Below are 12,627 nucleotides of genomic sequence, written 5' to 3'. Positions count from 1 at the left end.
CCTGTGTGTGTCTCTCATGAACAAATAAATAAAATCTTTAAAAAAAAAAAAAGTACCTAGAGGAGTTAATTATAATGTGGTAAAATCAGCAAGCCACTTAAAACAAATAGGAAAAGTCAATTAGTAGATCATGTGGCACAATTCTTAGATAATATAAGAAACTGACACTCAATTTGTATATGTATGTATACTGACTTAGAACAACAGGATATTAGCAATTTTTAAATGGTGTAAAATTAGTTATCTCTACTTTTGTTAAGAGTAATTTTGATATTTTTCAGTAAATATACATTGCTTCTATAAAAAGAAAAAATAGTGTTGTTTCTGAAGTTACTTTAAAAGTAGGCTATTTAGAAATTAATGAAATAAGGAAACCACACATTAAAATTCCAAGGATAAGGGCAGCCTGGGTGGCTCAGCGGTTTAGTGCTTGCCTTCATCCCAGGGCGTGATCCTGGAGACCTGAGATCCAGTCCCACGTCGGGCTCCCTGAGTCCCTCCCTCCACTCAGGGGAGCCTGCTTCTCCTTCCACCTATGCCTCTGCCTCTCTCTGTCTCCTCTCTGAGTATTCTTATGAATAAATAATAAAAATCTTTAAAAATAATTTTAAAAAATAAAATAAAATTCCAAGGATAAGAACAAAGCTGTAACCAAAGAAAATTCATAGCCTTCAATGCTGTTATACTCAAGGTTAAAGGGAAATGAAACAACTAAATATTTGATTTTGTAAGAAATAAAAAGGCAGTAGAAGAAATATCTTTGAAAATATTTTATAGGCAAATGCTTTCAAATATCCAAACATGAATTTTCATCTATTTAAAAAAATTGAAACCACAATAACAACTTTAAAATTTTTATATTTATTTTCTAAAGCCCAAGTAGCCTTGATTATGACCTTTGTGAAAAAAAAAATAGCATTTTGAAAATCATAGACCAATCTCAGGAATAAAAGTGTTAAACTCCTATAAAATATAGCAAATCACACCAATAAGAGAAAACTAAATTATCATACATAAATGGATTTGTCTTAGGAAAATAGATATGCTTAACATGAGACTCTATTTATATCCTTCACTGTACATAAGACTCAGAAGAAAAAAATGTGTAATTTTTTTTATAAATTTTGAAAAAGTATTGATAAAACTAAAAACAAATCTGTCCCTGATTTAAGAGTAGAAACAAACTTTTAGCAATATAAGAATCCATGAAGGTTGATAAGGATGACAAATAATGTCTATCAAAACAACAGCAAACTCCATTTGAAATTGAAAGTATCTGCATTAAAATCAGAAACACAATGAGAATGCTGATGAAATGCTCTTTTTTAAATATTGTTTTGGATACCCCATCCAATGAAATGTGCCAAGTGAAAGAAATGAGAAGTATAAATGTTGGAAAAGAATTCAAATTATTCATATTAGAAGATGTTATTGTCCAATTGGACCTATGTGAATCAATATCAGTTGTATAACTAATAAAGAAAAAACCCTAGAAATAATTAGATATTCATTGTCTGCAAGCTTTCCTACATGCTAGTAACCATTTAGACAACTTATTAGAAATCAAAGCTCTCATTCTCCATAGTCAAAGTTCAAAATATGAAATTATTATGAATTTACTTAGCATGATATTTGAGGATATTTGAGGAAAAACATAAAAGGATATTAGAATACATGGACAGATGTATCTAGTATTTCTTGATGAGAAGTTTAATATTTTGGACATATAATTTCTTTCCAATTAACCTAAAATATAATAGAAACATATCAAAATTAAGTTGGAGAGGGGGCTGGGAGGGTTTTGAGTTTGACAAAAATTTGTCTAAAGTTCATCTGGCAGCAATATAGATGAGACTTAATTAGAAAATGCTAAAAAAAAAAAAACCAGAAAGGTCATTTGCCTATTTACATATTAAAATATATAATAAAACTCCTACTAAAAGAATTTACAAACAGATTAGTGAAAGGAAAGAGAAAGTTTCCAAGTATACTCAAGTATATGTAATAAAAATGACATTTCAGGGGATCCCTGGGTGGCGCAGCGGTTTAGTGCCTGCCTTTGGCCCAGGGCACGATCCTGGAGATCCGGGATTCCCGACATGGCGCCTGCTTCTCCCTCTGCCTGTGTCTCTGCCTCTCTCTCTCTCTCTGTGTGTGTGTGTGACTATCATGAATAAATAAATAAAATCTTAAAAAAAATGACATTTCAAATCAGTGGATGGAGATGGATTATGAAAGAAATAGTTTTGGTAATCATATAAAAAGAACCTTACTTCACATAATACAGTAAATTAAATTCCAGCTAGATAAAATATTAAAATATAAATAAGCTTAAAACTCCTGAAGAACAGAAGAATAAGTAAATATTTCTACAATGAGATGATGGAAAGTACATCTCTAGAAGTGACAACAAAATCAAACTTTTAAGTGGAAAACACCCATATTTTTTTATCTGTACATTGATATTGACTCTTACAAACCAAGTAAGATAAAAAGCACACTACCTAATTTTAAAATAATATGGAAGAAAGAAAGGATATGAAATTCAAAAGCATATAAAAAAAGTTCGACCTTGATTGTAATCAAATAAATAAAAAGAGATAATTTGTCTTTTTTTCTTTTTTCTTTTTTCTTTTTTCTTTCTTTCTTTCTTTTTTTTTTTTTTTTTACCTTCTACAGTCTCAGGAGAAATTGGTATACTTCAGAAGAGCAATTTTGTAATATCCATCAGAATCTTTAGCAGTGTGCATCCACTTGACTAAGCAGTTGCATTATTTAGAAAATTATCCAAAGAAATATTTAAGCTTGTGTGCAAAGACTGAGTTACACAAGTATGTGTTCATTATTTTTACAATAAATAATAAAAGTGACACAAGTAAGTAGGGCACTTTTCCCCAAAAATGACATTATATATCCAAAGAAGAAAAATTTAAAAATAAACTTTTAGGGAACCCTGGGTGGCTCAGCGGTTTAGCACCTGCCTTTGGCCCAGGACGTCATCCTGGAATCTGGGGTTCGAATCCCACACCGGACTCCCTGCATGGAGCCTGGTTATCCCTTTGCCTGTGTCTCTGCCTCTCTCTGTGTGTCTCTCATGAATAAATAAATAAAATATTTTTAAAAAATACAAATAAATCTTTAGAAGTAATTGCATTGATATTAAAGGTATTCCAAATACATAAATGGAAAAAAAAGACTATAATACATGTTATGTATTCGTATAATGCTACAGGATAGTCTCATTTATATGTGAGTATGTATCAAAGTAGAAGTCTGTTATGTCTTGGACGTGAAGTCATACCATAATTTTAATTCTGTCATTTTTGCTCATCAGGAATCTCAAAAATGTTTACAATCAATATTGATAAATGTGAAAATGTTTGAAGCATTGTTTTTAATTTTAATCAAATTATTATCCATATATGATTAAAAATACTTTCCATTTCACAAGTTCTTTTATTTAAACATACTATGTTCCTCTCCCATTGGCACTCTTCACGGGCAGATACTTGGAATCAATTTATTTTGCTCTTGCAAATGTAACTTTTGCAAATGTTTAATAACATGTTCATATCTGTAATCTTTGAATTTCTCATTTTTTTCATTGTCTGAAGTCTTTCTCCTATGAAAGATAAGGAAAATGAATTCATTTTCATATGCTTCACATACTTCTTCTATTGATTATTTTTCTTTCTTAAATGCAACCTATAAATCTTTGTTTTCTTCTTTTTTAAACTGTCAACAATATCTCTAGATTTCTCACATGGTAACTGGAGATTTTAATGGCCCTACATGTTTCTTCACTTCCACTGACTTTGTTCCTCCAAATTCTGTAAACTCTACTTTTAAATTGAGGTGCATTTCTTTCTTGTTCTCTAACAATTAGGCCTCTTGTGTTTGCCAAAGATTCATTCTAAAAACTGAAAACATATAAACAGCATGTGCCTTATTATGGCACCATAAATATAATTTATTGTAGAGTCAACTAATGGTGTTGGGCTTACATATCCTTCCCTACAGTTTCAATGGCAAGTTACCTCTGCTCCTTTAAAGAGAATGTCCCTGACTTCAAGTTCAAATGGAATCTCTTGGAACCCTGAATCTTGCAAATTCAAATAACAATACAAAGATTACTAAATCTCCAGAGTCTTTATCTCCCAAATCTCTTTCTCTCTCCCTCCTTCTCTCTGTCTGCCAGTAGGAGCACATACACACACCCCTCTCTCAGGAGATAGGAAAAGAGGATCCTATTTAATGGGCAGGAAGAGGAGAACTTCTTTGGGAACATGCATACTTTTTTTAAAGATTTTACTTATTTATTTGAGAAAATACGAATGGGGGGAGAGGGGCAGAGGGAGAGGGAGAAGCAGGCTCCTCACTGAGCAGGCAGCCCGATGTGGGGCTGGATCCCAGGACCCCGAGATCATGACCTGAGTCAAAGGCAGATGCCCAACCAACTGAGCCACCCAAGTGCCCCCCAGGGAACATGTATACTTTAATAAGGTCTTAGCTCATCATATTCCTTTTGGGAAAATTTTATACTTTGGGTGCATATTTATTAATTTATTTTTAACCTTCTCATTTAAAAACAAATCAAAGATTTCAGGGGGCCAGTTTTAGTTTCAGAGCAAAATTAAGGGGAAGATACTGAGATTTCTCATATATCCCCTGCCTTCACATACGTATAACCTCCCCTACTATCACCATCCTGCACCAGAGTGGGACATCTGTAACAACTGATGAACCTACATTGATGCATTATAGTCACTCAAAGTCCATGGTTTACATTAGGGTGCACTTTTGGTGTTGTACATTCTAAGGGTTTGAACATGTATAATAATGTATCTATCATTATAGTATCATACAGAGTATTTTCACTGCCCTAAAAATACCTCTGCACTCTGCCTGGTTGTTCCTTTACATCCTGTCCCCCAAATTCTGGCACCTAGATCTTTTAACTTTATCCATAGTTTTGTCTTTTCCATAATGTCCTATTATTGAAATTATACAGTGTGCAGCCTTTTCAGAATGGCTTCTTTCACCTAATAAGCTGCATTCAAGTCTCTTCCATGTCAGTTCATGACTTGATAATTCACTTCTTTTTAGTGCTTTAGTAATAGTTCATTGTCTGGATGGACCACAGTGTTTAGCTATTTACCTACTGAAGAACATCTTGGGTGCTTCCAGGTTTTGGCAATTAGGACAAAAAAAAAAAAAAAAGCTGCTGTTAATATCTGTGTGCAGGCTTTTGGGTAGACATTAGTTTGCAGTTCCCTGGGGTAAATACCAGGGAACTTGATTGCTAGATCACATGGCAAGAGTGTATTTAGTTGTATAAGAAACCAACAAACTGTTTTCCAAAATCGCTGGACCATTTTTGCATACCATCTAGCAGTGAGTGAGAGTTCTGGTTGCTCCTCATCCTTGCCAGCACTTGGTGGGGTCAGTGTTCCAGATCTTGGAACACCCACGCTTTAGTCATGTCTCATCTTATATTCCTTTCGGAGGGACTTTTTTGTTGTGTTGTTGTGTTGTTTTCCTGATGGGCTGCAAAGTAGAGAAGAATAAAAGGGGCTGACAACCTGTTTGAGAAGCTGGAGTCTAAGTAGGTAGAGATATTGGAAGGATGTTTTGAAAAGAGAGAAGTATGATATTGAACTTAAGGCATCAATGGTATGGAGCCACAAAGTAGACTCGTTGCTCAGTAGACTGCCAAATCCTCAGTGCATGTCTATGACAGTGTAAAAGACTGAGTCAGACGTATAGTTAGTTAGTAGCCAATTATTTTATATGTATGCAAGAGAAACCAATAATCATTTCCATCTAGCAAAGGCAAAGACAGGATTTATACAGAAGAAAGAGGAGAAAGAAAAGAGAAAATAGCAAACATTTTAAAGTGATGTTCATATTTTTCCATAGGAAAGGTGCTTATCAGCTGGAAGCAAGCTAAGAGGCCAATATCAATAATACACTAACCAGAGTTAACCAGGAATACACTTGTTGCCCCCCCCTCCACAAATAGCTTCATTAGTTTGCTATAGTAACTAAAAATTCACCCCACGGGAACCATCGGCCATTTTAGTAAGAAACAATGGGGATTGGTATAATTATTACAGAATTTGGGTGGGTGTTGAGGGATTCTAAAGAGAGCTTTTGGAAGCAGAAGCAAATTCTGAAGTGCATGTTGTCAAGACACAGAGGCCATGACGTATTGGGTATTTTAATATTTCATTGAGAGGTGGAAAAACTAAGAAGGGGCTAGAATTGTCATTGTCAAAGGAACTACAGTGAGTTTATTAGTCAAGGAAGGGGAGTGACCATTCAGTCATTTTCCTGGTTGAGGAGCAGCCTTGTCTCTCTCTAGTTTCAAACATGGTCACAGAGTGGCCTTCTCTGGTCATTATTTATTTCCATGAGTGCTATTTATTTCCAGTTAGGAACATCATGACCTAGCTGCCAGTGGGCAGTTTTTCACTTTCTCAGTCTCTCCTTTTGGCTAAGGGCAGACAAGGTCAGCTGAAAGAGCACTGATCTGTGGTGCCCAGATACATACAAGTCAGGTTATACTAACCTTCAAACAGCTGGATTGGTCATCAAGTGAATAATTTTGGTTGCTTATGGATGCACTAGGAAATCACAGGAGTTTATTCAAGTGTGTTTGGGCCAGTCTGTTTGTGCTTTGTGTTTGCCAATATCCCTCAATAGCACTTATATCTTGGTGATGCCTTTTTGGTCATCTCGTTTTTCTGAATGGGTACAAATGCCGAGTCTGAGTTTCACTTCGGTCCAAGGTGACAGCATGTGTGCAAGTAGTTCACTGTGGAAGGTTATCCCTTCTAGTAAGAGTGGCTCTACTGCCTGGGGGCCCACCTGAGGGTCTGTAGAAGATCCACCTCACAATGATTCACTGAGAACCAGAAGAGGGGAATCTATCCACTGACTCATCTCATGACCAAGGGTTGCCCCGAGCATTAACCCCCCAGGCCTTTCCAGGTGTGTGGATTTGCCAGAATAGCTGGGCAGCCCCCATAGGTGTCTCCTGCCTGGCAGATGTTAAGCATTTCACCAGGATGTGAGGGATGAATGGATAAAGGAGGTGGGAGGAAATGTTTTCAGCACTTTGCCCTTGTGCGTTTCCAAAGACTTACACGACAACCTTGTTAGCAGGACGAAGCCCCATAGAGAATGTCTCATATTGATACAGCATAAACCTTAGAACTGAATGACTCACATGGCTTTCCCTAGATGACTCACACGGCTTTACCTACGTGTTTTTTAGACCTTCGATTAGTGATTTCAACTTTTTCAGAATAAATTCCAAGCATCCTAGCCTGTTGTCCTATTGTTATGTGTATCAAACATGGATAGGCCTGTGAGGAGATGAGATGCCATCTCTGCTGGAACCCTTAGGATCTCTTTCCTCTGTCCCAAGCTCTGAGGGTGGAGGCAGAGCTGGAGTTCTTCCTGGCTCTCTCAGGCTACAGAAACTGAAGACCCCTCCTGACTTGGTAGGTGAAGACTCTCAGCGGGTGCATCTCCCTACAGACCAAAACCACTCTTGACCTAGAAATGAGAATCCTTCAGAAAAGGAAGACAGACCTGCTTGATCTTGCCCCTGTATCATTGGATTGGCTGCATCACTTCTTGGGGAGCTCTAGCTGGCAATGTACTGATATATTTAACAGTATAACTTGGCAAACCTCTGGACAGTAAAGGTTAAGCATTAAGCAGGTCGAGAAAGATGGCCAAAACTGAAAAGGAGCCCAGAGTTTAGTGATTAAAACTGGTAATGCACATCATGGCTGGATCAGTTTTTCTCCTGTTCAAAATACTGTTCTCTTTGTGAGCAATTTTCCTCCACTTCAGACTCTCTCATTATTTACCCTTTCATTCAAAATGTTAATTCTCCCTCCTGTTGTAATTTAACTATCCATTAATCATTTCCGAAATGGAAACTCATATTCCTCAGTAAAACATTTTTGAAGAGCTGAATTAAGCAGACTGGGTTTGTTTCTCTAATTTCTCGTCTACTGGTTAATAGGTGTGCCAAGGAAGAACCTTTTCAAAATCTGAAAAACTATCCATGAATTTTTTTTTTTTGGAGAAAACTCAACATTTTTGGACAGATAGAGGTTTACATTTCAGTTATTAAAGTGAAAAAAGTACAACATAATACACTTATGTTACCCCAAATTAACATTTACATAAATGATTTAATAGTCAATAAAAATTCAGTGCAATGTTCTTTTCAAGTGAAGGGGAACTGGATTATGGGTTCTAGCCTTGGTCTTCTGGTTTCCAACTAAGTGACCTTAGGTACCTCACAGGCATCCACATCTCCCAAAGGATATGACTCTATTTATAACACAATTGGTAGAAATCCAGATTGGATAACACAAAGATCATAGCAAAAGCAACACTCATAAAGAGTCAACAGTGAGCAAGACTAGCTAAGACTTCCCTGTCTTTGAAGATGAGAGATAAACCAGCAACTGGCTCCAAATTATATCTCATTTATAAATTCAGAATAGAATCTGTGTGTGGCCGACTGTTCTGATGGAATCTCATTTCATCTCTTAATATAAAGCTTTGTCCTTTTTTTCTTCAGTTTTTCTCTGGACTTGTCATGGTGTTTTTCTTATTTGTTATTTTATGTCCTTATAAGCTAATGCAAATTTAAATCTTTAGCATTAATTTTACTGTTCATCTTTACATTGTTCAATGCCATCTTTAGATGCAAAATAAGAATGTTGAATTCCTGTGTGGAATCAATTCAAATTTCATACCTCCTCCATGCATATGCATTTTGTTCTTACCAGAACAGTGGAAATGCTGCACCAGACTAACTCAGCTGTTTTTATTTCATTGCTTCTTATGTGAGGATTTGATCAGCACTCTCTACTTTTGGCTCATGGATGAGTAAGGAAGAACTGAAAGGAAAGAAAGGGAAGGGAAGATTGGCTTGCCCTATCTTTCCTTTTCCTTATATGTCATCATTTTCAGTGTAAGCGGCTGGTTAATGCAAGGAAGAAACTTGAGTAGGAAGGGATATGTTAGGATTTGTTTTTTTTATTTTGTTTTTCTCTTTTTGTTTTTGGTCATTAGTATTTCTTAGACAGTCATTGCCTTATTTGTGCATTCAAATCAAGCTTTGATTCACATGGGAGAGCATGACCTCTCCTTGGCTGTCCATGCCCCTGCTTACTACACACTTCCCTTGTACTAGCTTGGAGTCTTGCTAAACATCTCTACATTGTGGCTCCATGAGAATTTTGTGCTCCCAGAGTATTGCAAACACCAAATATGAATGGAATATCAAGGAATTGTGGGTGCATATATTGCATGCATATTTTCTGTACATGCAACTGCCCCCATTGCCTTCTCTAATTTCACATATAAAATACAAGTGCAAGGGTAAAATTATTAATTAAAAATTTTAGGATGGCAACAACAGAGCATTAAATCAAGAGTGAAGCATTTCTGGGACGCCTGGGTGGCTCAGTCACTTAAGCATCTGGTGGGCTCAGGTCATGATCTTGGGGTCCTGGAACTGAGCCCCGTATCCAGCTCCCTGCTCAGTGGGGAGTCTGCTTCTCCCTCTCCCTCTGCCGCTCCCTCCTCTCGTGCTCTCTTTCTCTCAAGTAAATAAATCTTTTAAAAAAGAGAGAGTGAGGACTTTCTGAATCAGGGTCCTGTGTGACAGCACAGGTCACATGCCTACTGAAGTGTCAACATTTTATGTGAAATGTGACCAGTAAAATAAAACAACCTTTTTCAGACCTTGTCAGAACCCTGACTATGCCTATGTGCTTCAGAATCTCCAAAAATGGTAGAAAATTTAACCTATACAGTCTTCGGGAGTGAGAAAGATGGGCAGAACTTCTAGACATAGAATCTCAGATGAGGGATCCCTGGGTGGCGCAGCGGTTTGGCGCCTGCCTTTGGCCCAGGGCGCGATCCTGGAGACCCGGGATCGAATCCCACGTCAGGCTCCCGGTGCATGGAGCCTGCTTCTCCCTCTGCCTGTGTCTCTGCCTCTCTCTCTCTCTCTCTCTCTGTATGACTATCGTAAATAAATAAAAAAAAATTTAAAAAAAAAAAAAAGAATCTCAGATGAGTCTTCTTACTTCCTGCTGAAGTTATTGGCTTTGCCACTTTGCACGCCAGGGACAAGTAGACTGCTGCATACTAATCAAATTTCCCAAAGATTTATGGATGTAGGACTACCTACTGGTTCAAATTTGTGTACTGCATATCAATAGATACTCTCTTCCACCCCACCCCAACACACACACACGTGCGCGCGCGCGCCACACACACACACACACACACACACACACACTGAGACACCTAAACAAGAAGCTAATTTATAATCAGAAGACTATTTGGTGAATACATAATTTGAGTAAAGGGAGAGAAATATTAATGAAGTGACAGAGTTTTTTCCAACACAGATAATGCTACCTGCTAGTGGACTGGCTATTGGTAATTTCAAATGCATATGTTTATTTTATGCATTGTGAAAAATATGAACTCACCTGTAACCTGACTCATGTTTATGCCGGATACATAGTGACTGCCCTTTCTCTGCTCTGTAGCAACCATCTTCTTCTTCCTTTTTTTTTTTTTTTTTTTTTTTTTGACTATTTTTAACTTGTCAGTATATTTTGCCAGGGATTACATCTTCTCTTAATTCCAGTCCAGGTCTTAACCAATTCTTTCAAATTGTTTTCCTATAGTCTATTTCTCTAATTACCAGAAAAATTAAACATTTTAGTAACTGTATTATTATTTGATCTATGGAGCACTCAGAAGCTATATTCTTTGTGTGGAAGGATATTTCTAGTTTTGAATAGGATAGGCAGGGTTGACAAAGACAAAAAATTAATTATGCCTACCCATTTTTGAAATATCCAAGTACACTTTAAAATAAAAAACAGCCTTAATGATTCTTTACACTCTCATAATTGACTAACTCTACAGTAACTGGGGCTGGTCGTAACTAAAACCTGTTACATTCCTAATGATGCCCAATGAGCTCTGGGAAATGAATAGGTGGATACAGTCCAGTTGCTAGAAAATAGTTGTTTGTTACTGACTTGTCTGAAAGGAAATGAACACTTTCATTTATCAGGGACAGAGTAGAAAGTGTTCCTCACTGAAGCATTTCTAAAAGCTCAGTGCGCCTTTGAATACTGATAAGAGCTCCAAAATTAAAGGTAAAATACGCAACTAATCTGAACTAGCCTGGATTATTTTTTGAGCTTCTGGTATTTTTAAATTTTTTACATATAATTTTCCCAGACTCCAAACCCAATAAATTGTACAATCCCTATTATATGGAAAGTTGTCAGCAAGGTAGTATAGCTTCCTCTTCAAAATGTAGATTGCCAAGAAAATCAGAATTTGTATGGGATTCATAGGAGTAGGTCTGAAGGAGAGCCACACAATCTGGAGCTCTCAAGTCTGGCTACTGATTGGAGCTTTTGCAAATAAGGACGCCTGGATGTTATTTCCAGAGATTCTGGCCTGAATGGTCTGTGGTCTCAGAGTCTTGATTGTAAAAGTCCCCTAGGGGATTCTGCTGTGCATCCACAATTGAGAATCATTGTAACATGAAGAGAATTCAATAGTCACAGAGAAAGCAACTTGACTACTTTGCCCACCTTCTTCAAATAGTCATCATAACCCTCAAACTCCAATTATCATTAATAGTCATAGACGTAGAGAGTGATGTCAAAAAACAAAATTCAGCTGGGTAAATTTGAAGATCTAATTTGCCTTATTCAATGATTCGTGAATGGGGCAGCATCCCATCTAGCAAGTAGAGGGAACCTCCAACGGGCTCTCATAAGGGAAAGGTTTTTAAAGGCAGGATAGAGAAGTTACAAACAGAAAAAAGGATTATTTTCAGTGAGATCACCTTCAACTGGGTACTAAAGGGTCTTCGTAGGGGGATTACCTCATCTTTCTTTTGAGGTTGGAGGGACCATATGACCTTTATTTTGGTATTGACCAGAAAATTCCTAAGTGACCAATTCAAGGTTATCCTGGGTGGTTGAAAATGCAGTCATGTTAGATAGCAAATCCTGCTTTAATGACTTGGGGCCTTAATCTGAGTGGCACCATTTTGGTCCTGTGATTTTCTTTTAACAGGCCATTTTACGATAAGAAATCAATATAATAGTGGGGCACCACTGGGTGGCTCAGTGGTTGAACATCTGCCTTTGGCTCAGGTCATGATCCCGGGGTCCGAGGATGGAGTCCCATATCAGGCTCCCCGCAGGGAGCCTGCTTCTCCCTCTGCCTATGCCTTTGCATCTCTCTGTGTCTCGTGAATGAATGAATGAATGAATGAATAAATAAATAAATAAATCTTAAAAAAAATTCAGTATAATACTGATTACCTCAGTGTTTACTATTAGCTGCCATAATCAAAAGAGAGACTCCTCGTGTTCAGATATCAGTTGTGTAAAATGTGTCTAAAATAGTTGCTTGGGAGACTTCCTGTCTGCAACCGTTCAGTGGCTCTGCCTAGGAACCAGGACTGGTGCTTTAAGGGTGTTTACCTTAGAAAACCCCTGGTAGTAAGCATTATCTTCAGGCTTTAGAAACAAAGGGGTTGAA

General features: G+C 37.2%; 1 protein-coding gene across 6 annotated transcripts in view; it reads left to right on the top strand.

Moving 5' to 3' along the window:
• DMD (dystrophin) overlaps nt 1-12,627 on the top strand; it is a 2,039,779-nt gene that overhangs the window by 251,867 nt on the left and 1,775,285 nt on the right. The window lies entirely within an intron of this gene.

This window comes from Nyctereutes procyonoides, unplaced genomic scaffold, assembly GCF_905146905.1.
Source record: "Nyctereutes procyonoides isolate TBG_1078 unplaced genomic scaffold, NYPRO_anot_genome, whole genome shotgun sequence".
Classification (NCBI taxonomy): domain Eukaryota; kingdom Metazoa; phylum Chordata; class Mammalia; order Carnivora; family Canidae; genus Nyctereutes; species Nyctereutes procyonoides.
This window is presented reverse-complemented; position numbering and strand designations above follow the sequence as displayed.